At 30.3% G+C, this 27,214-nt stretch overlaps 1 pseudogene; it reads right to left on the bottom strand.

Annotated features, from left to right (window-relative positions):
- Positions 1-335: 335 nt before the first annotated feature.
- LOC125814372 (probable inactive patatin-3-Kuras 1) lies at positions 336-26,914 on the bottom strand (annotated as a pseudogene).
- Positions 26,915-27,214: the final 300 nt, after the last annotated feature.

Here is a 27,214-nt window from a genome sequence, read left to right as displayed (position 1 = left end):
AACAGAAAAAAGAACATAGAATCTGCTCAAGTAGGAAGTATCTAGAACCTCATATGTAGAAATAAAGAAGACAACTTCCAAATTAAACCCAGATACAAACTGCCCAACAGAACCTTAAAAGTAGCATAAAGAGCACAAAGAATATCAAGTCTAGAAAAAAAAGGAGAGGAAACACATGTGAGGACATCAAGATATTAAGAAAAGCAGTTAATAGGTTCATACATGGTCCAGTCTGAACTCTTGAGGTCTGTACGCCATGAAGTTAAAACTAGAAACTAAAGGTAGTAAAAACAAAAAAGTAGCAACCTTAAACAACATGACATCGTAAATCAAGATCACGCACCTTGAACACGAGCAGATCCACAATCCGACTCTGACATTTTAAATTCATCTCTAACTTTTTGTAGCTCCAGTTTCATTTTTTCCCCAGATGACATGTTATCTGGGTGAAAGAACTGTTCAAAATTGTCGATAAGTTATTATATTCACTTAAATGTATGACAGACGCATTGACAATAGAAATCAGATCATTGATGCTACTTGTTGTACTAAACAAAGTAACAAACAAAAAGAAACAATAAGAGAATAACAAATCAAGGATGAGTTTCTGTAAGTTATGGCTGCAAATCAAGACCACCATCAAGCCATTATTTTTTATTGACAGAAAGATGTTTGAGAACAAAATGCTAATTGCCTTTTCAACCAAGTGTTCTTTTGGTGGATGCAACATAAAGCTTGGAGTACCACCCAGCTGACCCAAGACATCAAGTCTCTGAACTGTAAAAAGTAATTGTAATCAACATATGATATACCATAAAAGATATTTACACACTTCCATAAAATATATACTTGTATAATAGAGTATATGACTTCAATAATTAAAAAAATGTCTCAATTGTATCATACTAACACATTACACACACACACACATATATATATATATATATATATAATTTATGTAACTATATAATTTGGTATGATATTCAGTATTTCGGTATGTTATTTCTAAATATTAAACTGAATATCAAAAATAATTTCCTTAAGTCTTGTTTATCTCCTAAAAATTTGACCTTATATTATTATTTACCTTCTACTCATCTTTTTTATTCTCTATTTTATTATTTTTTATTCTCAATATTGAACTCTCTCCTAAAAAAATTGATTTACTGTTGCTTACAAGTTAAAAAAGAACTAAATTTGCTTTTGATTGTCTTCTTCAAAATCTTAAGAAGTGCCACAAGCAATCATTTTATTGAAGGAACGCAACACTATTTCAATATTGTTATATCAACTTATCAAATTCGTGAGCCAGATTTTATTATTCAAACTTTATTTTATAATTTTTCTTGAACTTCTGTTATTGTTGATATTCTTAGTTAGTAAGTATATATATTCTCGTTTTAGTTATTATTAAGAGAAACAATACAAGTAGAAGATAATGATTTAATGGAAATACTCAATCAAATAAAAAGACTTGATTCTTTTCCTAATGCATATATTGCTTATAGAATAATGTTAACAATTCCTGTAACTATTGCCTCGGCCGAAAGAAGTTTTTCGAAACTAAAATTGATAAAATCTTATCTAAAATCAACAATGTGAGATTGATTGCATTAGCTATATTATCAATTGAAAAGGAATTACTAAAACAAGTCGATCAAAAAGCAGTAATTAATGACTTCATATCTAAATATGCTAGAAAAATAGATTTTAAATAAATATATACATGATTATTATTTTTTTGAAAAAAAAAAGAATTAAAAAAATAGTAGGGCCCCTTTATAAAGTTTGACTTTAGGTCTCCAATCTTGTTGATTCTGCCTGACATCTATTTGACTATGTGCTCCACTTATACATATTACATTTGAGTTTTGTATTTTATTTCTATTTATAACACACTTTTTCAAATGAGATGTATATTATTTTAGTCTATTTCAACTAAAATAACTTTTGAACTGATCAATAACCTTGTCTATTCCGTTCAAATTCAACCCAACACATTTTATCTCTCATTGTATTCATAACCAAATGACTGTTTTAAAAAGTGAGTTTCTAATTAGTTCAAAGGTGCAATAATTGTTCAAATTAGGCGTGGGTAAACAAATATCTTAAATTAATGATGAAGAAGAAAAAGGTACCCTAAAACTTTTGTATAATGATGAATCTAAGTAGTGGTTTTCTTTCTGTTTCTTATTTTTAGGGTGGAGGTGGGTAATATAATAGATAGCGGTGAAGTCAGAATTCAATTTACGAGTTTTAGATATTTAAATAATAATTTGAATATGCTGATTTAAAAAAAAAAAAAGACGTTATTTAAGTAAAAGCTATATTGAATTCGATCGAACTAGTCGAGGGATGTTACTATTCTATGCAGGGGACCATAGGCACCTTTTTATATCTATCTGCTATATACTTCATCCGTTCACTTTTAATTATCATATTGTGCTTTTCGTAACTCAATTTGACTAATTTTCAAAGTGTAATTAGATTACATTAACTTGATATTTTAAATGAAAATTTTTAGATATTCAAAAACTATACGATAAGTACTATAAATTGCAATTTTTTGTAATATTTTGATGAGTGATGTTACATGTAAAATATATTTTGGCAGTCACATGAGTGGGTCGTTTAATTATCAAATATATTTTTATTTAACTATAAAATGTAATATTTCAACGAGTGATATTATTGACGCCCTTTAAATATATGTGGCTCTGCAAAGAAAAATAGAGTTGTCGTTGAAATTCACCATTGAAGAGTTTCGAAACTTAAATTTTAAAATTTGATCTGTCGTAAAAGTGAATTGTTATGAGTACATAATATGAATAATTACTGAAATACACGTCTTATGTTTCCCTTATTTTCAATACCCCCTTCTATTTCTAAAAACCTTTAAAAATCCTTTATTTCTTTAATGTATCCGAGCCAGTATTTAATGTATCCGAGCTACATATTATGTATCCGAGCTAGTTTTTAATGTATCCAAACTACATATTATGTATCCGGTTTATGTTATAGTGTATTCGAGATACTCTTTAATGTATATGAGCTACATATTATGTATTCGGTTTGTGTTACTTTTTAAGGGATTAATGTAATTGCAAACTAATGAGGGATAGATTGTAATTTCATACTAAAACTGTGGGATTTATACTTAATAATATATCAAAAGAATCAAGATATTGAGAGGGTTTATGTCTAATTTTGAGTTGATGTCCATAAAAACCCATTGGACTCGTCCATGGGCCTTATTAAGCGGCTTGTTCATAAAATTGCACGATTTATCCTCCAAATAGTTGATTTTTAATTTTTATCCCCCCTCCCCCACCTTTCAATACACTCTACCCCCATCTCGACCTCTCACACATCCCTCCAATTTTTATAGTGTTTGCCTAAATTATAAACAAATATTTTCAGGATATCAGTAAGAAAATCACTTATTTTTCACACAAATTATTTTTTTAGAAAACACTTTCCGTGAAAGTACATTTTTACCTTCATACCAAGCACACCCTATATCATTCGATATTTCCTTTTTGAAAAATAAATATGTACAAATCTTAAGTGTCTGAGATATGAAACTCGCAAGAAAGTAATAATTTAGGTTGTGTTTTTAACTATCACTTGCTAGTCGGGACAAGAAGCAAAGTCTTTTGTCTCTGCAATAGCACATCATAGTTCATAACTTGACATGTTTCACTTGCATACTGAGGTAGAAATGTTATTGGTGGATGTAGTCTTAAGACTTCTTTAATGCAAGCATTTAGATAAGGTGGTGGTGTTTGAGTTTATTGATCCATTTTGAAGTTTAGAGTTGAGTTTCTTCATTACTTCTTTGTTCCTCACTAGCTCAGCCATTGCCCACTCAATTGTGGATGTCAATGTTCCTGTTCCTGCTGGAAATATTTCCTACTAAGTATTTTAAAGAAAAGAGTCAACTATGTCAACTCTCTATTGGAATAATGTCTGTGTACGCTCGACTTGTGGGAACATATCGGGTATGTTGATGTTGTTGAGTCAACTATGTCAACTCTCTACCCCTCAAAAAGATAGGAGTAAGGGTGCATATACCCTACCCGTAGGATCATATCGAGTAGTGTTAATGTTGTTGAGTCAACTATGTCAACTCTCTACCAACACAAAGATCGGAGTAAGGATACATTCACCCTACCTATAGGAACATATCGGGTAATGTAGATGTTGTTGAGTCAACTATGTCAACTCTCTACCAGCACAAAGATAGGAGTAAGGATGTGTGCATCCTATTATGGAATGAGCTTTGCTCTGATACCATGTTAAATTAGGTTTTGGGCCTAACTCATATCCCAAAAGCTAGCTCAAAGAAGGATGATTGTTCAAGCCTTATAAGGAGTCTAGTCATCTTAGGAACTGTCTTGATCTTTGTATCTACCTTTAAGATTACATGGGGTTTTGATGATTGACATATAGTGGTTTACTTACATGTACTTTACTTTCTTACATGGTTACTCAAAGTAAATTCAAATTTCATCCCAGAAATTTATTTCTTTTTCTTGCTTAGAAAAATAGAAGATTCAAATCTCATATAACACCGTATAAAGAACATTTATTTTTTTTGCTTAGAAAGATAATCTTAAATCATAACAAAAATGAACCATATTACATAGAGGTATATTTGTATTGAAATTATCCCTAATCTCTTCTCTATTTTTGAGGTTGAAATATTTAAATAGTTCTACAAATAACACAAGACACATGCAATCACAAATATTTCATGAGACGTTTTATTTGCTTGGAGTTTCTTTCTTTCGGAGAGCAATTTTGCAAACCTACAAAAATTATAATAATATTATAATTAGCATTTAAAAATAGATTTATTGAGAAAGTAAAAAACCCTAATATGTAGCTTATACAAGCAAAAGTCTACATCTACTCCCTTCATTTAATTCTATGCGCCTTAATTTGATAGAATACAAAGATAATATAAATAATATTTTTGAATATAAAAACACATATAACATACTCTGAAGATTACACCGAGTTATATATATATGTGTGTGTATATATTACCTCTTTAGAGCTTCGTAATTAGTTTCAGGATCCTCTTTGGAGTTTTGTTTCTTGTACCAATAATTTCATATTAGCCTTGTAGTAGTTGAACCTGTTAGTGCATTTTCCTTTTTTTTTTTTTTATTATATATAAAGAACAATTAATTATTTAAGAACATATACAAAATATACTCAATATTTGTTCCATGTATATATTAGTTATACACATTGTATTCCTTGTATACACTTTAGATATCCATCCTATTTAGCGATGAATTATCACAAAATTTTATTGGCTACGAGGGTATAGAACTATAACTTTTGTCGGGGAATTTATACAGAATAATTTTTCTAACGAAAGGAATTTAATTAAACGTACCCCCTTGCACCCTCATATATAGTTATTCCAGACTAAGCTACGAGTAATTTAGTGATCGATAAAGTAAATAATTAAGTGAGATGGTCTTACTTGAATCCTGAGGTAATTCTTTGGATCATTAAGAGCTTGAAAAACGGTAGCAATATAATAATCATTCATATAAGAACTTGCTGAAGACATAATTTGTAGAAAAGGACTTGAATGTTTATTATGAATTAGCCACTCAATAGCACCCCATTTAGCTGCTTCTTGTGCTGTATATGTTGTATAAAAATCTGCAGCATTCCAAGTGCCTAATGAGAGCAGCAAAATTTGTTCATAGTTCATTGATTTAATTGATGACAATGCTGGATCCGCTTGCGTCGAATGGTTGGTTGCTACGCTAAGTGCAACTAAGGCCTGTATGTATATTTATTGTCATGTCAGATCTCTCTATAGCACTCATTCTTGGTAAGAACATATTTGCATCATTAATAATATAACAAAAATATAAATAGCTCGAGACCATGTTTTTAATGAGGATATATTTAGTCTCACTAGTTAAGGGCACTAGTTGGATTTGAACTATGGTCTTGCGGATGATCTCTCAAGCTTGTACCAACATCACAAAAAAACTCATATGTTTCTCATGGATGTACAGTTAGATAGATATACATATATAGACATGGTTTTTTTCGAAGTTAACAGGTGCACGTGCACCTCCACCAAACCATGTGGGTCCGTCTTTGCTCTAGATACATGTATTTTGGATACATGGGGTCAAATTTAGGTGTAAGTTGTTCTAGATACATTGTATCCAAGTGAATTCGCATGTATCTGAGATATATAGCAAACCTTGCATGCCTCCCTCGCCTCTCTCCTATCCGCTCTCCACTCTCTTGGTAAACCAAATACATGTGAATCACTCCAGATACATACATATACATGTATCTATTGTAATTTACATATATCTGAGATACATATGAATCTCGCTCACCTCCCTCCCTAGTCTTGTTCGTCTCTCTCCCTATTTTTAAGTATCTGGAAGCAAAAGTATATGTATCTAAGTGTAATATACGTAGGAAACTACAACAAAAACAACTTTTAGCGGAAATAAATAAACATATTAATAAAGAGTGCTAAAGTCTTTACCAGCATTAATTAAGTGACATTAGATGCAATGTCGCTAAAGGCTTTAGGGACATATACAAAGAGTGTTAATTGCCGCTAAAAGTATATATTTAGCGGCAATTAAGAATTTATTGCCACTAATTGTAACATCTCGAAACTTGAAAAGCTAGAAAGAAGCTAAGAACTTGAAATAATCATTTTTGGAAAGTCTAAGGAAATTTGGAAATTTTTAAGTAAGTTAAAGTTGAGTTTTTGGTCAAATTCAATCGGCCATAACTGCTAGCTCAAGATGAGTTACATGTAGTTCCAGATATTTTTGGAAATATCTTGGAATTATCTTTCCAACGCCGCCGAGTTTGCGCGATTCCGAGTTAGTATGAGTGAGTTATGTCCTTTGGAAGTTGGGCTGTTCGAATAAGGAAATGCCAAATCCGGATTTTTAAAGGGTAGTTTGGTCTTTTTCTTACGCAATTAATTAAATCCGCTTTTAGTAAAATAATTGGGGTCAAGACTGAGTTAGTTCATTTTACGCTTTGAAAATTAGAGTCAGGGTTTTTGGAGAAAGAACGCAAGAGAAAGGAGAAGAAGAAAAGCAAGATTCGCCAAGAACGATCAATTTTGGTTGTCGATTCGCCAAGGAATTGATCCTACAAGGTATGTGAGTCTTTCATAGCGTTGGGTTTGTTCACCCACGCACCAAACATGTTTAGTTCAGCGAAATTCATCCTAAAAGAGTTTGAAAGTTGATGTTCTTGACTTGTATTCTTGAATTTGAATGTTGTTCTTGAATTTGGCTGAATTTTGGGGGTTTTGAGATCTTTAAGTTGAGTTTTAGAGTTGTTTTGAGTTACGTTCTTGAGCGTATATGCTGGGTATCGGAATCGAAAATGAATTTGAGAACAATAGACGAGTTTAGGGGAATTGGGGCTGGAAAACGAAGAGGAAAAAGTCGGAAAAAGGAACAGGTACCAAGTCCGCGTCGCAAACATGTTCCCTCAGTGAACAAAAGTTACTCCACGTCGTAGTTAGGACGCGGACTGCTCTGTCTCAAAATTAAATTTCGTGAGCATTTATTTAGAAACATCTCCGCGTTGCAAACTTGTTCCAAGACGGTGATTTCATAACTTTTCTCATGTTTAGCTATCTAGAATTATTCCTACACATCATGAGATCTTTCCAATCACAAATCTTAATCGTTGAATCCATAATTCAATTCAAGGATCAGTTAAGAGTCAATTGAAGTAAAGTCAAGAGAAGTTCACCAAAGCTTTCAAAAGTCTTTTACAAACATTTTAACTTTGTTTTAAGACTTAAAGTCCGAGTTGAGTAAAGAGTGAAGTATTGAAGTTCATTTCTTCAAAGAAGTATATGGGAACTAAGTATTCCCAAAGAGTTTATGAATGTTTTCACATTTGAGAAAGAAAGGGAACATCGATTCCAAGAAGAGCTTTTAAGCTAAGTTTTGAATAATTACCTCAAACTAGAGAAGAAGTTGTTTTAAAAACATATGAGCTAAGTATATTTTTGGGAGTAGTATTGAGCACCGATATGGGGACGCGAGTTCATATTGACTCAAGGCCCCATAAACCATGTAGCCATCATGGGCAAAAAAAGGGTCATACTTTTTAGATGATTCCTTAGTGCTTTTTAGCATAGACTAGTGGATCCACTTAGTAGTTCAGGTTCTATACCGATGGCAAGGTATAGGACGGTCCTTGGCAACGTAAGGTAAAATGTTGTACCATCACTTAGGCTCATAGTGATGGTTGTCGGTTAGAGAAACTCCCACAGAAGTTATATTACTTTTAAATGAGTAAAGTTGAGCTTGTTATTGCTTTATCTTTAACGAACTAAGATTGTTTTCAGTTGTTTTATAAGCTTTATATATATATATATATATAGAAACTATAGAAAACCTACAACATAAACAAAACAAATCATTAGAAAAAATAGAACAAAATTTTGATTTTCTAAAAAACCAACAAATAGATATAATTTCTAAAGTACAAACAATAGTAGCAACAAATAAAATAATCGATAACAGTCCGCTAGAAATAATAAATAGCCAACTAGAAAATCTTTATAAGGAAACGAAAGAAATTAAGAAAGAACTAAGTAAGCTTAAAGACTTAACCCTTTCATGAACAACTTCTTTTACCAAGAAGTTTTTAGAAAAGTAGCCCAATTTCAAGCTAACCCTGAAGGATTATCAGATTATACCCCACCAAGAAAATCAAATTTAATAAGCGTAAAACAAAACAATCTAATAATTTTTACTTAATTAGAATTAAATAAAAACTTAGAAGATCAAATAACTGAAATAAATAAAAAATTAGATAGTTTATTAGAAACTAAAATCTCTAAAAAAGAAGCTAATCAAAAAACGATATACAAGCTTTAATAGAACAGCTCAAAAACACTGAAATAACCCCTCAAAAAGATAGACTTAGAAGAAAGGAAAAAGCATGGACATTTTTTCAAACAGGAATAGAAATTCCCAAGAAAGACAAAGGGCCAATTAAAAACAAAGAATAATAAATACGGAGACAAGAAAGATGAAAAAATCTGCGCCTATCACAGTAGAACATCTAGCAAATACTTGTCTTGGTAGAAATAGCAGTAGAACAACTCTTGTTCTAATTTTATTAATGCAAATGCAAACTGGTCAATAAGACATAAAATACAACATGTCATGGAAATATTACAAGAAAAATGTACTAATATACAAATACAAAAACAGTTAAAATCAGATGTATTTTGCCTACGTGTGTATGCTACTATCACAGGATAGTAACGTAGGCTCTGATAATGTATCAGATCCTACGTTACCATCCTGTGATAAACTACACCTTATTTATGCAAGTAATAGTATACATGCCAGCTAGAGTATATAAGAAAAGGTTTAGACCTTACGAAAAACAAATCATAATTGATCAAGAATATCATTAGTATCTTTTAAGAATCAGACAAAATTATTCTTAAATCTACGACTTCTTATTAAAACAAAGACAACTATATATAGATCAGTTAGAATTATATTCAGATTTATTGACATCTACACAAATACTGTCTATACACTAGGAAATAAAACAGATAGATTTACAAATACCTACAATAGGAGCTAGAATTAACCATTACATACAAGAAATTAGAATAGAAAAACAAGATTGGAAAAACAGAACTTTATATTTAGTACAAAAGCAAGAAAAATAGGAAGTATTAAGAGGTTAGAATATTTAGATTTAGAAGTAGTTTCAGAAAAGAAATATCGTAGATTAAAATTTGGATCAATAATTAAGTGTAACTTTACAAAAAGAGACCATATCTTACATAGCGATAATCAACATTTAAATACTATTACAGATAATAATAAATTTAGCAGAACACAGTCAGTCTAAAGACGATAGATTTCTAAAGCTAATAGAAACTATAGAAAACCTGCAACATAAACAAAACAAATCATTAGAAAAAATAGAACAAAATTTTGATTTTCTAAAAAACCAACAAATAGTTATAATTTCTAAAGTACAAACAATAGTAGCTACAAATAAAATAATTGATAACAGTCTGCTAGAAATAATAAATAACCAACTAGAAAATCTTTATAAGGAAACGAAAGAAATTAAGAAAGAACTAAGTAAGCTTAAAGACTTAAACCTTTCATGAACAACTTCTTTTACCAAGAAGTTTTTAGAAAAGCAGCCTAATTTCAAGCTAACCCTGAAAGATTATCAGATTATACCCCACGAGGAAAAACAGATTTAATAAGCGTAAAACAAAACAATCTAATAATTTTTGCTTTATTAGAATTAAATAAAAACCTAGAAGATCAAATAACTGAAATAAATAAAAAATAGGATAGTTTATTAGAAACTAAAATCTCTAAAAAAGAAGCTAATCAAAAAACGATATACAAGCTTTAATAGAACAGCTCAAAAACACTGAAATAACCCCTCAAAAAGATAGACTTAGAAGAAAGGAAAAAGCATGGACATTTTTTCAAACAGGAATAGAAATTCCCAAGAAAGACAAAGGGCCAATTAAAAACAAAGAATAATAAATACGGAGACAAGAAAGATGAAAAAATCTGCGCCTATCACAGTAGAACATCTAGCAAATACTTGTCTTGGTAGAAATAGCAGTAGAACAACTCTTGTTCTAATTTTATTAATGCAAATGCAAACTGGTCAATAAGACATAAAATACAACATGTCATGGAAATATTACAAGAAAAATGTACTAATATACAAATACAAAAACAGTTAAAATCAGATGTATTTTGCCTACGTGTGTATGCTACTATCACAGGATAGTAACGTAGGCTCTGATAATGTATCAGATCCTACGTTACCATCCTGTGATAAACTACACCTTATTTATGCAAGTAATAGTATACATGCCAGCTAGAGTATATAAGAAAAGGTTTAGACCTTACGAAAAACAAATCATAATTGATCAAGAATATCATTAGTATCTTTTAAGAATCAGACAAAATTATTCTTAAATCTACGACTTCTTATTAAAACAAAGACAACTATATATAGATCAGTTAGAATTATATTCAGATTTATTGACATCTACACAAATACTGTCTATACACTAGGAAATAAAACAGATAGATTTACAAATACCTACAATAGGAGCTAGAATTAACCATTACATACAAGAAATTAGAATAGAAAAACAAGATTGGAAAAACAGAACTTTATATTTAGTACAAAAGCAAGAAAAATAGGAAGTATTAAGAGGTTAGAATATTTAGATTTAGAAGTAGTTTCAGAAAAGAAATATCGTAGATTAAAATTTGGATCAATAATTAAGTGTAACTTTACAAAAAGAGACCATATCTTACATAGCGATAATCAACATTTAAATACTATTACAGATAATAATAAATTTAGCAGAACACAGTCAGTCTAAAGACGATAGATTTCTAAAGCTAATAGAAACTATAGAAAACCTGCAACATAAACAAAACAAATCATTAGAAAAAATAGAACAAAATTTTGATTTTCTAAAAAACCAACAAATAGATATAATTTCTAAAGTACAAACAATAGTAGCAACAAATAAAATAATTGATAACAGTCTGCTAGAAATAATAAATAACCAACTAGAAAATCTTTATAAGGAAACGAAAGAAATTAAGAAAGAACTAAGTAAGCTTAAAGACTTAAACCTTTCATGAACAACTTCTTTACCAAGAAGTTTTTAGAAAAGCAGCCTAATTTCAAGCTAACCCTGAAAGATTATCAGATTATACCCCACGAGGAAAAACAGATTTAATAAGCGTAAAACAAAACAATCTAATAATTTTTGCTTTATTAGAATTAAATAAAAACCTAGAAGATCAAATAACTGAAATAAATAAAAAATAGGATAGTTTATTAGAAACTAAAATCTCTAAAAAAGAAGCTAATCAAAAAACGATATACAAGCTTTAATAGAACAGCTCAAAAACACTGAAATAACCCCTCAAAAAGATAGACTTAGAAGAAAGGAAAAAGCATGGACATTTTTTCAAACAGGAATAGAAATTCCCAAGAAAGACAAAGGGCCAATTAAAAACAAAGAATAATAAATACGGAGACAAGAAAGATGAAAAAATCTGCGCCTATCACAGTAGAACATCTAGCAAATACTTGTCTTGGTAGAAATAGCAGTAGAACAACTCTTGTTCTAATTTTATTAATGCAAATGCAAACTGGTCAATAAGACATAAAATACAACATGTCATGGAAATATTACAAGAAAAATGTACTAATATACAAATACAAAAACAGTTAAAATCAGATGTATTTTGCCTACGTGTGTATGCTACTATCACAGGATAGTAACGTAGGCTCTGATAATGTATCAGATCCTACGTTACCATCCTGTGATAAACTACACCTTATTTATGCAAGTAATAGTATACATGCCAGCTAGAGTATATAAGAAAAGGTTTAGACCTTACGAAAAACAAATCATAATTGATCAAGAATATCATTAGTATCTTTTAAGAATCAGACAAAATTATTCTTAAATCTACGACTTCTTATTAAAACAAAGACAACTATATATAGATCAGTTAGAATTATATTCAGATTTATTGACATCTACACAAATACTGTCTATACACTAGGAAATAAAACAGATAGATTTACAAATACCTACAATAGGAGCTAGAATTAACCATTACATACAAGAAATTAGAATAGAAAAACAAGATTGGAAAAACAGAACTTTATATTTAGTACAAAAGCAAGAAAAATAGGAAGTATTAAGAGGTTAGAATATTTAGATTTAGAAGTAGTTTCAGAAAAGAAATATCGTAGATTAAAATTTGGATCAATAATTAAGTGTAACTTTACAAAAGAGACCATATCTTACATAGCGATAATCAACATTTAAATACTATTACAGATAATAATAAATTTAGCAGAACACAGTCAGTCTAAAGACGATAGATTTCTAAAGCTAATAGAAACTATAGAAAACCTGCAACATAAACAAAACAAATCATTAGAAAAAATAGAACAAAATTTTGATTTTCTAAAAAACCAACAAATAGTTATAATTTCTAAAGTACAAACAATAGTAGCTACAAATAAAATAATTGATAACAGTCTGCTAGAAATAATAAATAACCAACTAGAAAATCTTTATAAGGAAACGAAAGAAATTAAGAAAGAACTAAGTAAGCTTAAAGACTTAAACCTTTCATGAACAACTTCTTTTACCAAGAAGTTTTTAGAAAAGCAGCCTAATTTCAAGCTAACCCTGAAAGATTATCAGATTATACCCCACGAGGAAAAACAGATTTAATAAGCGTAAAACAAAACAATCTAATAATTTTTGCTTTATTAGAATTAAATAAAAACCTAGAAGATCAAATAACTGAAATAAATAAAAAATAGGATAGTTTATTAGAAACTAAAATCTCTAAAAAAGAAGCTAATCAAAAAACGATATACAAGCTTTAATAGAACAGCTCAAAAACACTGAAATAACCCCTCAAAAAGATAGACTTAGAAGAAAGGAAAAAGCATGGACATTTTTTCAAACAGGAATAGAAATTCCCAAGAAAGACAAAGGGCCAATTAAAAACAAAGAATAATAAATACGGAGACAAGAAAGATGAAAAAATCTGCGCCTATCACAGTAGAACATCTAGCAAATACTTGTCTTGGTAGAAATAGCAGTAGAACAACTCTTGTTCTAATTTTATTAATGCAAATGCAAACTGGTCAATAAGACATAAAATACAACATGTCATGGAAATATTACAAGAAAAATGTACTAATATACAAATACAAAAACAGTTAAAATCAGATGTATTTTGCCTACGTGTGTATGCTACTATCACAGGATAGTAACGTAGGCTCTGATAATGTATCAGATCCTACGTTACCATCCTGTGATAAACTACACCTTATTTATGCAAGTAATAGTATACATGCCAGCTAGAGTATATAAGAAAAGGTTTAGACCTTACGAAAAACAAATCATAATTGATCAAGAATATCATTAGTATCTTTTAAGAATCAGACAAAATTATTCTTAAATCTACGACTTCTTATTAAAACAAAGACAACTATATATAGATCAGTTAGAATTATATTCAGATTTATTGACATCTACACAAATACTGTCTATACACTAGGAAATAAAACAGATAGATTTACAAATACCTACAATAGGAGCTAGAATTAACCATTACATACAAGAAATTAGAATAGAAAAACAAGATTGGAAAAACAGAACTTTATATTTAGTATAAAAGCAAGAAAAATAGGAAGTATTAAGAGGTTAGAATATTTAGATTTAGAAGTAGTTTCAGAAAAGAAATATCGTAGATTAAAATTTGGATCAATAATTAAGTGTAACTTTACAAAAAGAGACCATATCTTACATAGCGATAATCAACATTTAAATACTATTACAGATAATAATAAATTTAGCAGAACACAGTCAGTCTAAAGACGATAGATTTCTAAAGCTAATAGAAACTATAGAAAACCTGCAACATAAACAAAACAAATCATTAGAAAAAATAGAACAAAATTTTGATTTTCTAAAAAACCAACAAATAGTTATAATTTCTAAAGTACAAACAATAGTAGCTACAAATAAAATAATTGATAACAGTCTGCTAGAAATAATAAATAACCAACTAGAAAATCTTTATAAGGAAACGAAAGAAATTAAGAAAGAACTAAGTAAGCTTAAAGACTTAAACCTTTCATGAACAACTTCTTTTACCAAGAAGTTTTTAGAAAAGCAGCCTAATTTCAAGCTAACCCTGAAAGATTATCAGATTATACCCCACGAGGAAAAACAGATTTAATAAGCGTAAAACAAAACAATCTAATAATTTTTGCTTTATTAGAATTAAATAAAAACCTAGAAGATCAAATAACTGAAATAAATAAAAAATAGGATAGTTTATTAGAAACTAAAATCTCTAAACAAGAAGCTAATCAAAAAACGATATACAAGCTTTAATAGAACAGCTCAAAAACACTGAAATAACCCCTCAAAAAGATAGACTTAGAAGAAAGGAAAAAGCATGGACATTTTTTCAAACAGGAATAGAAATTCCCAAGAAAGACAAAGGGCCAGTTTCTCTCAAGATAGACTAGGAAACAATATGCTGGCTAGAATAATGAATTCATCCAGACCCAGTAGCAGCCATCAGTTAAGTGAGAATAATAGATGTTGATAGAGATATATAAATTTTCAAGCATAATAAATTAAAATTATTAAATCCCCAAGTTTTATATAATACAGGACTATTTTCATCAACAACACACCTATACAGACATTATAGAGAAGAACAGTTGAGTGTATCAGAAAACGATAGTGGAAGTATAAATTTAATTAGTAAAGAATCTATGCAAGAAATACAAAAAAGACGAATGAATCTCATGCATATGTGATTGGTAGTAATCGGACTTAAAGGTTTAGCTAGGAAAAATCTAGGTACTAAAGTATTAATCACTTTATATGATAGTAGATGGTCAGAATCTAAAAGATCCATAATAGGTTTAAAATAAGTAGACATGAGCAATAATGGACGAATTTTTTACTGTAGTCCAGATTTCATGATAAATTCAAATGAATTTGGAAAATACATAAAAATAGGTCTACAAACCAAGGGTTACAAAGAAATGAACTATGGAAACAATCTATTAGTTTGTGTTGGCTTTATAGGAAAATTAGCCACCAATTGCAGTTCAAGGTTTAAAATAAAAATAGACGACGCAGTAGGTATAATGGGAAATAAAGGAATAAAATTAATGAAACCTTTAAAAATAAATTCAAAAGAGTATGCATGTAGAGAATGGAATTTAGAAAAAATTTGTAAAAAAAGAGTGTTAAGACCAAATGACCACCTTACATATACTAATAATAAAGGAGAGACCTCGATCAGATTCAGTGATTATAAATATACAGATCAAAAAGAAATAGATGAAGATTTAGAAGATAATGAATCGACCATAAATATGGAAGGAATGAATATTCAAATCATAAAAGAAGAAGACTTTGAAGTAGACATATCAATATTAAAGGCTAGAGAAATATATGAAAAAGAAAAAACAACCTTATTTAAATGTAAAGGATGTAAACTAGGAAGAATAGAATTCCCTATAGTAGAAACACATTTTAAAGACTGCAAATTCAGAACATATAATTATGGGTATAGGAAAAAAGAAGAAACACAAGAAGAAAGTGATGATGAAACCATACGAAGTCTAAAAGAATTTATGGAAACCGCCTCTACAAGTTCAAGCCCTTTCCAAAAAACAATTTCAGTACCACCAGTGGAATATACAATAGGTAATTTACCACGACAGCGTGTTTATAGATAAGACCCTACCACAGAACTAGAAATGGTTAGACCTATAGGAATAAGAATGTCAGTAGAAGCGCCTATCAAACTCCAAGATGGAGGAGATAGAGGAAAAATATAAATATAGCTGCCCATGACCCTCAATTGTGGAACTCAGTAATAGATGTATGGAAAGGAATAGTAGTAGCAGACTATATACACCATTATGGTGAAACAGATGCAGAAACCATGTATAGATACTTGGAAACTTTTTTAGGAGAATCAATTAAAGGAATGTGGGAAGCATACAAAGTAGCTTACCCTCAAGAATTCCAAGAACTAGTAAATATGGGACCAAACCCTTATAACTTTACTAATAAAATACACATTTTAATAACATGAGAAGACCCAAATAGTGGTTTGGTAGTATTACAAAAGAATGCATTAATAAAATTAGAACAACTTAGCATATCTAATTGGAGCTATATAAAAAACTTTCTAAAAGACTATTTTTACTATTGCACCATAAGTGGTAATGCTTTTGACCAAAGTTTAGGAAAAAAGCTTTTAAACAAACTCCCTGGAGCTTTAGGAAGAGAAATAGAAGATAGATGGAATAAAAGAGAAGGGGTAATACAAAATCCAAACACAAATTGGTCAATAGGACTTAAAATACAACATGTCATGGAAATATTACAAGAAAAATGTACTAATATACAAATACAAAAACAGTTAAAATCAAACGAGACAGGCTTTTGTAAAAACATATATACAACACAAAGTTATGATCAAGATACACCAAAACGAAAATATAAAAAGAGGTTTCAAAATAATCAAGAATACAAACCCAGGAAGAAATACTATCTAAGGAAATCAGCGGCAAGGAAGCCTTACTTAAATAAAGACAGACATGTAAGAAAGCATAGTAATAACAGAATCTACAAAAACAGATTAGCCTGTTTTACATGTGGAAGTGAAGAACACCCAGCAAATACTTGTCCTGGTAGAAATAACAGCAGAACAAGAAGTGCCCAACTTATATAAGACTTCCAAGAAACCCTGATAAATGTTGATGAATATATGTCAGATAATGAAAGTATATATTCAGTAATAAGTATAGATGCCATAGATGGAAGACAACAAGATTCATCTGATTTAGAAGAAGAAATTTTAGTTAACGAAATAGGATTAGATAAGATAGATCTGAAAATAAAAGATTATACTTTTGTTAATATACATTGTCATAATCAATTTTGCAAAGGAAAAGGATTAGATAGCCAATGATGCTTTAATTGCACAGGATACTCTTTAATTGCACAGGTAAAAGAAACAAGCCAAAATACAGCAACAGAATTAGAAATAGAACTCTTAAATGAGAAAGAAGAGTATAAATTATTTGAAGGATTAATTTGCAATGAGGATAAGAAAATTAGTACAATAAAATTTTTAACTAGAATTAAAATTCAAAATTATGAAATAGAAACCCTAGCTCTAGTAGACTCAGGATGCACAAAAAGCATAATAAATAGATGTATTTTGCCTTTAGAAATAATAACAGAATTTCCAGAACCACAAAGCGCCATGCAAATGGATGGATCTTCAAATATATACAAACATTATGTTAGTAATGTACAAGTAAGGAATTAAAATTCAAAATTATGAAATAGAAACCCTAGCTCTAGTAGACTCAGGATGCACAAAAAGCATAATAAATAGATGTATTTTGCCTTTAGAAATAATAAAAGAATTTCCAGAACCACAAAGCGCCATGCAAATGGATGGATCTTCAAATATATACAAACATTATGTTAGTAATGTACAAGTAAGTTTCTTAAATACATGTGCAGATTTCTACAATCCCACATATAAATTAGAAAAGATATGGATTAGATATTTAAATATTAGAGTAGATTTTGTCTTAGGTTTATATTTCTTATTACATAACAACGGAAGTTGTCTCCTTACTAGAGACGGAGTAATCTTTTCTAGAAATATGACCCAGACCACAATAACAACAAAATCAGTTCCAACAAGATCAAGGTATCTTAAAGATACTGATACATCAAAATGTGAGAAAGGAAAAGATTGTAATTGTACTAAGATACATGTTATTGAAGAAATTGAGAAAATTGAATTATTAGAGCTAAGTTTGTCTGACATACAACTAGAAAAAAAGTTATAATTTAATAGAAATAAATACAGAACTTTACAATTTCAAAAAAGGATTACAACATATATGGGTCATAAAAAATCAGAAAAACTTAGAGGAGGTAATTTCCATTTTAGATAAATTAGAAATAATTGGAGAAAGACCTCTAAAGCACTGGGAAAGCCAATCATATAACTTGTAGACTTGATATTATTAACCCAGAATATACTGTTAAAACTGCTTCAATAGAATCCACAAATGAAGACCTAAAAGAATTTGAAGATCAGATAAAAGAATTACTAAATTTGGGAGTAATAAGAAGATCAACTTCAAGACATAGGTCAGCTGCATTTATGATAAGAAATCATAGTGAAATAGTAAAAGGAAAAGCTAGAATGGTAATAAATTATAAAAGACTTAATGACAATACTACAATGGATGGACATAAATTACCATACAAATCAGAATTAATAAATTGAATACAAGGAAGAAATTTTTTTAGTAAGTTTGATTGCAAATCTGGATACTGGCAAGTCAAAATGCATGAAGACAGTATAGAATGGACAACTTTTACTTGCCCAGAGGGACATTTCGAATGGTTAGTAATGCCTTTCGGACTAAAAACAACACCTCCAATCTTTCAAAGAAAGATGGATAATATATTTAGAGATTATAAAAATTTTATTCTAGTATATGTAGACAATATTTTAGTATTTAGTAATAACACCAACAAACATCTAGGACATTTACAAACGATGTTTAAGTTACTTGTAGACAATGGAATTATAATTAGTAAAAAAAAATGGAATTATGTAAAAATCTTATAAAATTCCTAGGGGTAGAAATTAGGAATGGAAAGATAAAATTACAACCCCATATAGCAAAAAAGGCCCTAGACATGCCTGATAAATTAGATAATACCAAAGACTTACAAAAATTTCTAGGAATATTAAATTATGCAAGAAATTTTATAAAAGACCTAGGAAAAATAGCGGGACCCTTATATTCTAAAACAAGAATTCATGGACAAAAGACATTCAACATTGAAGACATAAACCTAGTACAAAAGCTTAAACAAATGGTTAAAAATATACCAGATTTAGCCCTTCCACTAGAAACTGACTATCCAATAGTAGAAACTGACGGAAGTCTAGAAGGATGGGAAGCAGTATTAAAAACAAAGAATAATAAATACGGAGACAAGAAAGATGAAAAAATCTGCGCCTATCATAGTGGAAAATACAAGGAGAAGGGAAATATGAGTAGTATAGATGCAAAAATTTTAGCAGTTATCTATGGATCAAATAGTTTTAAATTATATATTATCAATTAGAAAGAAATTTTGGTAAGAACTGACTACGAAGCTATTGTAAAATTCCACCAGAAAATAGAAGGAAAAAATAGTAGTAAAAGAAGATGACTAAATTTTTTAGACGCTACATCAATATACAATATATCTTTAGAACATATAAAAGGAAAAGATAATTCCTTAGCAGATCAATTAAGCAGACTTATGAAAACTAATTATTTGCAGACTTATGAAAACTAATTATTTATTTTCAGAATGAGTACAGGCAAGAACAAAGACAAGGCCTCCAGTTCAAGTAACATTGGGCAAAAATACAAAGATATATACTTACAGACATTATTGGGAAACACTTTGTTTCGATCACAGATAAGATTAGAAGATGCAAGGTTAAATATGTCAGAATATGCACAACGGAAGCTATATTCAGGATCACAAATCATACATATAGACTAAACAATATAACATAAATGAATTTAGAAGAACACTAACCTGTTGAAACTTCTACAAAAGTCGTCCAGATGCCAAGGATCCAGAGCTACGATCTTCTCCTATTTCCTGATTGACTGTTACTACCAAGTTACTTGTGTGGGCAAGTATTACTTGTTTTTCAAAGATAATTTCTTTCATGCCACATCTAGCCTATTTATCTAGTTTTCCAACTCAAGAATGAATAGGAAAAACGTCCAAATAAATTTCAGGCTTAATTAGCAATCAAGAGGATCACGAGAATAAATTGAGATAAAAACATTTTCATCCATTAAAGGCCAAACGTTTTTGTAATAAGAACAAAAACGTTTTCATCCATTTAAGGCCAAACGTTTTTGTCACTAACTCAATCTTTAATTCTCAAATAATTCATCCTTTAAAGAAGATCAACAATAAAATTAATTTGTCCTTCTTTTCAAACTTGGTCAATTAATCAGGCATAGTAGGGACCGTAGTTATATTTAATAGAGGCTTCCAACTACGATAATAATTCTCAAATGAACGAATTAACCATATCGCAATAAATTACAAAGTATTCCACTAAAATTCTGTAATTGCACTCCTCGATTTAATTTCGAAATCTACCACTACATCTTATTTAACCCCCCGTGTTAGAATTACCGACACCAATCAATTAAATCAAAATTATCTGAAAATTTAATTCATTGACTAAATTAATCCTTTATTATATTTACTTAACTTATTTCACGTGACGGATCTAAAATCCACCTACAGGGTTTTCACGTGAAAACTTATAAGTAACCATAAAGGGGTGTCTTCAACTCGGGTCCGAGACACGATTCTATCAACTAATTATTATTTCACTAATGTAATTTGTCATTATCTAATCAATTAGGAATTTATTGACTCATCAAAAAGTCTCACCTTTTAATAGATTAAAACAATAAAATAAATTACATAGATCATAATAATTATATCAAGATTGAGAGTGTAAGTACATGTAGTGGACTAGAGAATTTATTTATAAATATTCAGAACATAAACAAATGTCTCTAATTGGTCCGTTCAATACATACAAAATGTACTAGCACAAGAAGTTGAATTTAACCATTCTCATAATTAAGATCAAATTATATTTAATTTTGTGCTACGATCATCAAGATGTTCGTCCTACTTCATCTTTGATTGTGAAAATAAATTTATAACTTATATGCACCAACAATTTTAATCTTCCGTGTATGAGTTAAAATACTCCATACACAAAATTGTCTACTATATAAGCAATGGACACACATATATACATAATGATCTATTTAAACAAAAATTTATTATATTAAATAAATAACATAAAAAATCTTTAAAAGGGATTAAATAAAAAATACTATAACACAATTACATGGTTAATAGTATATCCCAACAAAATACTCCTATGGAAAGACTATACTTTGGAAGACAAAATCTAATATTTTATCCTCCATCTAATTTAAGTTTCAGAGTAAAGCCAGAGACAAAAATAGATAAACATCAAAGATGTTTGATAGACAATTTATGGATAGCGTACAACAAAATTTCAAGAGACAATAGGTATTTTATTTCAGTATTAAACTCAGTAAGTTATTATTTTACGGAGAAAAATGAAGACAAGAAGTTTAAATTCTACGTAGTAGTTCAAGGAAAGCTACCAGGTATCTTCCAGACTTGGATCGAGGTAGTATACTCAATTAAAGACTTTCCCACCCCACTTTTCAAAGGATTCAATGATTTAAATGAAGCACTAGACTATGCTAGAGGAACTCTTCGGCCAAATTATTTCATAAGCCCAGCTTTAAGACAGACTACAAGACCTTTCTTACAATACAATATTCAAAAGGACACTGACAAGATAATTTTCTGCAATCATTGTTCTTCAATGACTGAAGGATTCAAAAGACTAAACCAAACAATCGAGAAACTAGAGACTGAGAAAGGAAATATGACTCAACATATCCACTTATTACAAGAAAGAATAAAGTTTTTACTTGGAAATACCAATCAAACTATACCATTACAAATGCAAGACTATCCAAAAGGACCAAAGAGTTTTCCATCTCATTTCAAAATGGATAAAACGTGTGTACATTCTCCAACGAATGTAGAAAGAGCTCTTGTATCAGCTAAAGGTACAACTAGTCCCGTTCAAACGGTAGTGAGTAAAGACTCATCAAATCCGTTGATGGCTGACACTTTGCCAAAAAGTGTAAGGATTTTGCCAGCAAGTTTCAATAAGGTGGTAGAGACAAGCACAAAGACTAAGGGATTCCTAAAAAAAAGAAAAAAAAAAGAATAGAAAAAATAATACAAAGTTCCCTTTGCAAGTTACTTAAAGAAAAAACTAAGGAGGTTATACAAGAAAACCCAAACCCAGAGCCAGAACTAGCAGATTCTTTACTAGTTCTGATCCTGAAGACACAGGGAGTGGAAGTGATGAGTACGATCTATCAATAGACCAATTTACTCAACACCACGACCCAAAAGAAGACAATGATTCAGGGATGAGTTTCGATTTCGAAGCACTACACAACCTGGATACCTAAAAAATACAGATACGTAAGCAATGATGTCAACAAAAGAAGACAAAAAAAGGATACGTAAGCACTAATGTCATAAGCCACTACTTTAAAGACACCACTACTCAGAAACAAACAAGGAAAAGGACAATTATTTTGGAAAAAGTCTTTCCACCCATATGACGATGGGGCCCAAAGAGCACCCGGTAGGAAAGAAAGATTATTTCAATAGTTGAAATTCGAACTTCAAATTCGGATCTTTGCCTATAAATAAGACCATTTGCAAGAAGACGAGGGGAGCGGAAAAAAAAAGAGAAAAGAGAGTGAAGAGTAACCAGAGCATTCAACCAAGAAGAAAATTAGTTCTAAGAGTTAGTTTTACATATTTCCCTTCCCTTTCAAAAAAAAAAAAAAAGAAGAGTGTGAGTGTTTCTGTACAAAGAGTGTGAGTATTTATTTTCCCAAGTAGCTGCAAGGTCACCCGGGGACTCCCGAAAGGGAAACCTCATTTTCGACCATTATCATGTAAGTAGTTATCAGTTTTCTAGATCTTAGTAAGTTTCTCCCATGTATGTATTATTATGATTATGGTTATATGATGTTAATATTATTATGATTATGTTTTCATATACTGTTCAAATTATATGATGTTCATATATTGTTCAAATTACTCTTAGTAAATGGTTAGTTCCTTATCTTCTTGGTAATCCCGATGGATTAACCTGTAAATTCCTGGGGGAGTTGAGAAGCCCGCCATGGATAGGGAACCGAAAGGGCTGTGTATCCCAGGGTGTGGTTAAATAAGCAGGTGCTAAGAAACATAGGTTAAGAAAAAGAGATGAACAGAGTAAAATGAGGAGAAATGAACAGCGTAAAAAAAAAGTAATTTTAGGAGAAATTACTTAGATTTAGGAACAAAAAACTACTAAACTAAGATAAAGGAGACGGGTGTACATTCCCCAACGAATGTAGAAAGAGCTATTACATCAACTAAAGGTACAGCTAGTCCCGTTCAAACGGTAGCGAGTAAAGACTCATCAAATCCGTTGATGGCTGACACATTGCCAAAAAGTGTAAGGATTTTGTCAGCAAGTTTCAATAAGGTGGCAGAGACAAGCACAAAGACTAAGGGATTCCTACAAAAAAGAAAAAGAAAAAAAAGAATAGAAAAAATAATACAAAGTTCCCTTTGCAAGTTACTTAAAGAAAAAAACTAAGGAGGTTCTTTCTTAATTTCTTTCGTTTCCTTATAAAAATTTTCTAGTTGGTAATTTATTATTTCTAGCGGACTGTTATCAATTATTTTATTTGTTGCTACTATTGTTTGTACTTTAGAAATTATATCTATTTGTTGGTTTTTTAGAAAATCAAAATTTTGTTCTATTTTTTCTAATGATTTGTTTTGCTTACGTTGCAGGTTTTCTATAGTTTCTATTTTATATATATATCGCATGTGTTTTATTGCTTTATATTGAGTTGAGTTATTCATGAGTTGAGAAGAGTCAAGGTAAATGTTTCTTTCATAATCTCCTTCGAGCCTATGCTTGTTAGCATTCCAACTCGCATACTCATACATTTAATGTACTGATGTCAGTTAGCCTGCATCGTATTATGATGCTGACGCAGGTAACCATGATCAGCATCCAGTGCCTCGTTGATCCATCTTGAGCATTCTGAGCCTATTGGTGAGCCTCCTTGCATTTCAGAGGACCCTGTTATTTCTTTCTAGTTTAGTTCATTAGGATGTTTTGGGGTTAGTCCCAACATCTATCTCAGTTGTTTTAGAGGCTTCATAGACAGTTAGTAGTTCAGTAGTCTTTGCATTATCATTCTTATGTTAAAGACTTGGGTTGCCACTTTTGGCCAAGTTGAATGTTTAATCTTTGAAACATTCTCAGTTATTTTATTATTCAGTTCAGTTAAAATCATGGATCACTACAGATATGAATATTGTCTTTCGCTGAGTTAAGTAAGTCAGGCCAAGGGTTCGCTCGAGGCCAGCAATGGTCTTCGAGTGCTTGCCACGTTCGGGGTGTAGGCTCGGGGCATGACACTAATGCTCATTTTTGTTGTAGTGGGAAACTCTTAATTGATGATAAGATACGTAATATTTTAAAAAGTACATGTAATAATAGTATATATGATAGTGAAGTATGTCTAATTACGTACTGGATTTGTAGCAGCAACACTACCATCAATAAGATTGAACTCAACTTGATTTTAGCATCATTAATGACAAAATAATGTGGTGGAAAATATGTTGGAGCTGCAGCCGTGCTGTAGCATATGTCACACATCTTTGCATCCAACTCACGAGAATTGGCTAATTGTGTATAAGTATAAGTTTGTCTAATTAGATAATTATTTCTAAAATCAGCTCATAAAAATATAATTTGCTCGGTTTATTCAAATTTAGACAGGTCATTGATCCGTTTATTTATTGACTCATCCTATTAAAAAAACTGAACTGATATGTAGAAAAATTGACCCAAACTTTCTATAATATATTTAGAAAATTAATTTATTATAACTCAACTCATTTTAATTCGAGTAAATTTTAAATCGATTAATAAATTAATATAATATATATATATGAAAGATTTACCTTGGACTTAGTGAATATTATTGGCTGATTTTTCTTGATGTCAAAGGTTGGAATGACATCATTTGTCAAAGCTTGATGCAAACGAATCTCTCCCAACTTATCTTGCAAAACTTTGTGAAGATATTTTCCATCATATTTTGGAGCAAAAATTGGAGGCAATGCACTGTAATTGAAACCAATTTTTTTGTATTAAAACATATTTTGATATTGACTTGACCTATACACATATGTTGTAGAATGGAAATAATATGTGACAGCCCAGTCCGTTAGTGATATTGTTCGCTTGTTGATAAGACCTGTTTACTTATATACTCAACATTTTTTTGGTATTTTGTCAATGCGAGACTTTTTATCTTAAGTTGGGTTGTCACATACATCCCCTCTATAGACTCAACGTCCTTGTTGAGGTTTTCTTATTTGCTGAGGTTTTCTTATCTTAAGTTAGGGTGTCACATACAGCCCCTCTATGGACTCAATGTCCTTGTTGAGGTTTACCCCACCACATGAGATTTTTCTAGACTTAGCACTACGTTTTTTCCCGCATTATTGGAATTTACCTAAATTCAGTTGAAGTCAGGGCCACATCGACAAAACTGACACGTGATCGGTTTTGATATCATTTTTGACTGTTCAACCCGCTAGTGATATTATGACGACTTTGAAATGCATTATTAATTGGTAAGACTTGCTTACTTATATATCCAATATCTTTCCTATGTTTTACCGATGTGGAACTTCTTATCCTAAACTAAGATGTCATATAATATTTGGACAACTCAACATCCGAATGTGTTTTAATACATATATGTATAAAAGTTAAAGTTTAGAATAAAATTATCAAATAATATTAAAAACAATTATGTACCTAGGTGGGAAAATCCTTGGGCCATGCTCAAAGTAAAAGGATACAATATCTTTGGCAGCACAAAAGGGAAGATTATTTTCATTTGGAGCAGTGATCATAGTGGCTAATATTCCACCTGTACTTGTTCCAGCAATCACATCAAAGTAATCTGCAACTCTTGCATCTTCACCATCCAATTCCTGACTAAGAAAATCTTTTTCAGGATCGTCGCTCTAACAGCTTTTTCAACATGTAACAAAGTCTAACGATAAATCTAATATGGAAAACAATTACTATTCCTTAAACAACACGATTTAGACTTAAAAGAGAATTTTCATAAAGGATTGTGAGATAACCTTCCACTCAGACAATTTTTCATATATAGATTGGGTTGTGCACATACGAGATCCTTAATTATAATATAGATTTATTGTCATAAAAGATTTTTAATTATTAGTTTTGATATGTCATCTTGTTATTTCGATCTCCACATGATAATCATCAAAATATTACAATTCAAATGTAAAAAAATATATAGTAATGCCACACCCACACACGTTTTTTTTAAAAATATAGGTATGATACATCGATACCTGAAGTTGGTCTTCAAGAAAAGCAAGAATAGTAGCAGGAATAATTCTTCTTATGCCTCCTCCATCAACGCTAAGAATTGTTACCATTTCTCCCGAACACATCATGAGATGTTCTAGTTTCCATTGTTAGACTATCTTTTTTGGAGTACAAAAGCATTGACTAACAAGTGAGGGTTTATATAATCACATGAAAAGTCTTTGGTTCAAGTCCAAGAAGATCATTTACTCTTTGTAATCATATTTGTTAGCAGAGTAATCTAACAATATTACATTTATAAGCGAGCCGGACCAGGGTCAAAAAGGTTCAAATGAATCTACTTGATCGAAATATTTTAATATTTTATATAGATTAAATTTGATAAATTAAAATTAATCATATCATGTTAA

This window comes from Solanum verrucosum, unplaced genomic scaffold (assembly GCF_900185275.1).
Source record: "Solanum verrucosum unplaced genomic scaffold, falcon-dt-bn FXZP01000268.1, whole genome shotgun sequence".
Lineage (NCBI taxonomy): Eukaryota > Viridiplantae > Streptophyta > Magnoliopsida > Solanales > Solanaceae > Solanum > Solanum verrucosum.
This window is presented reverse-complemented; position numbering and strand designations above follow the sequence as displayed.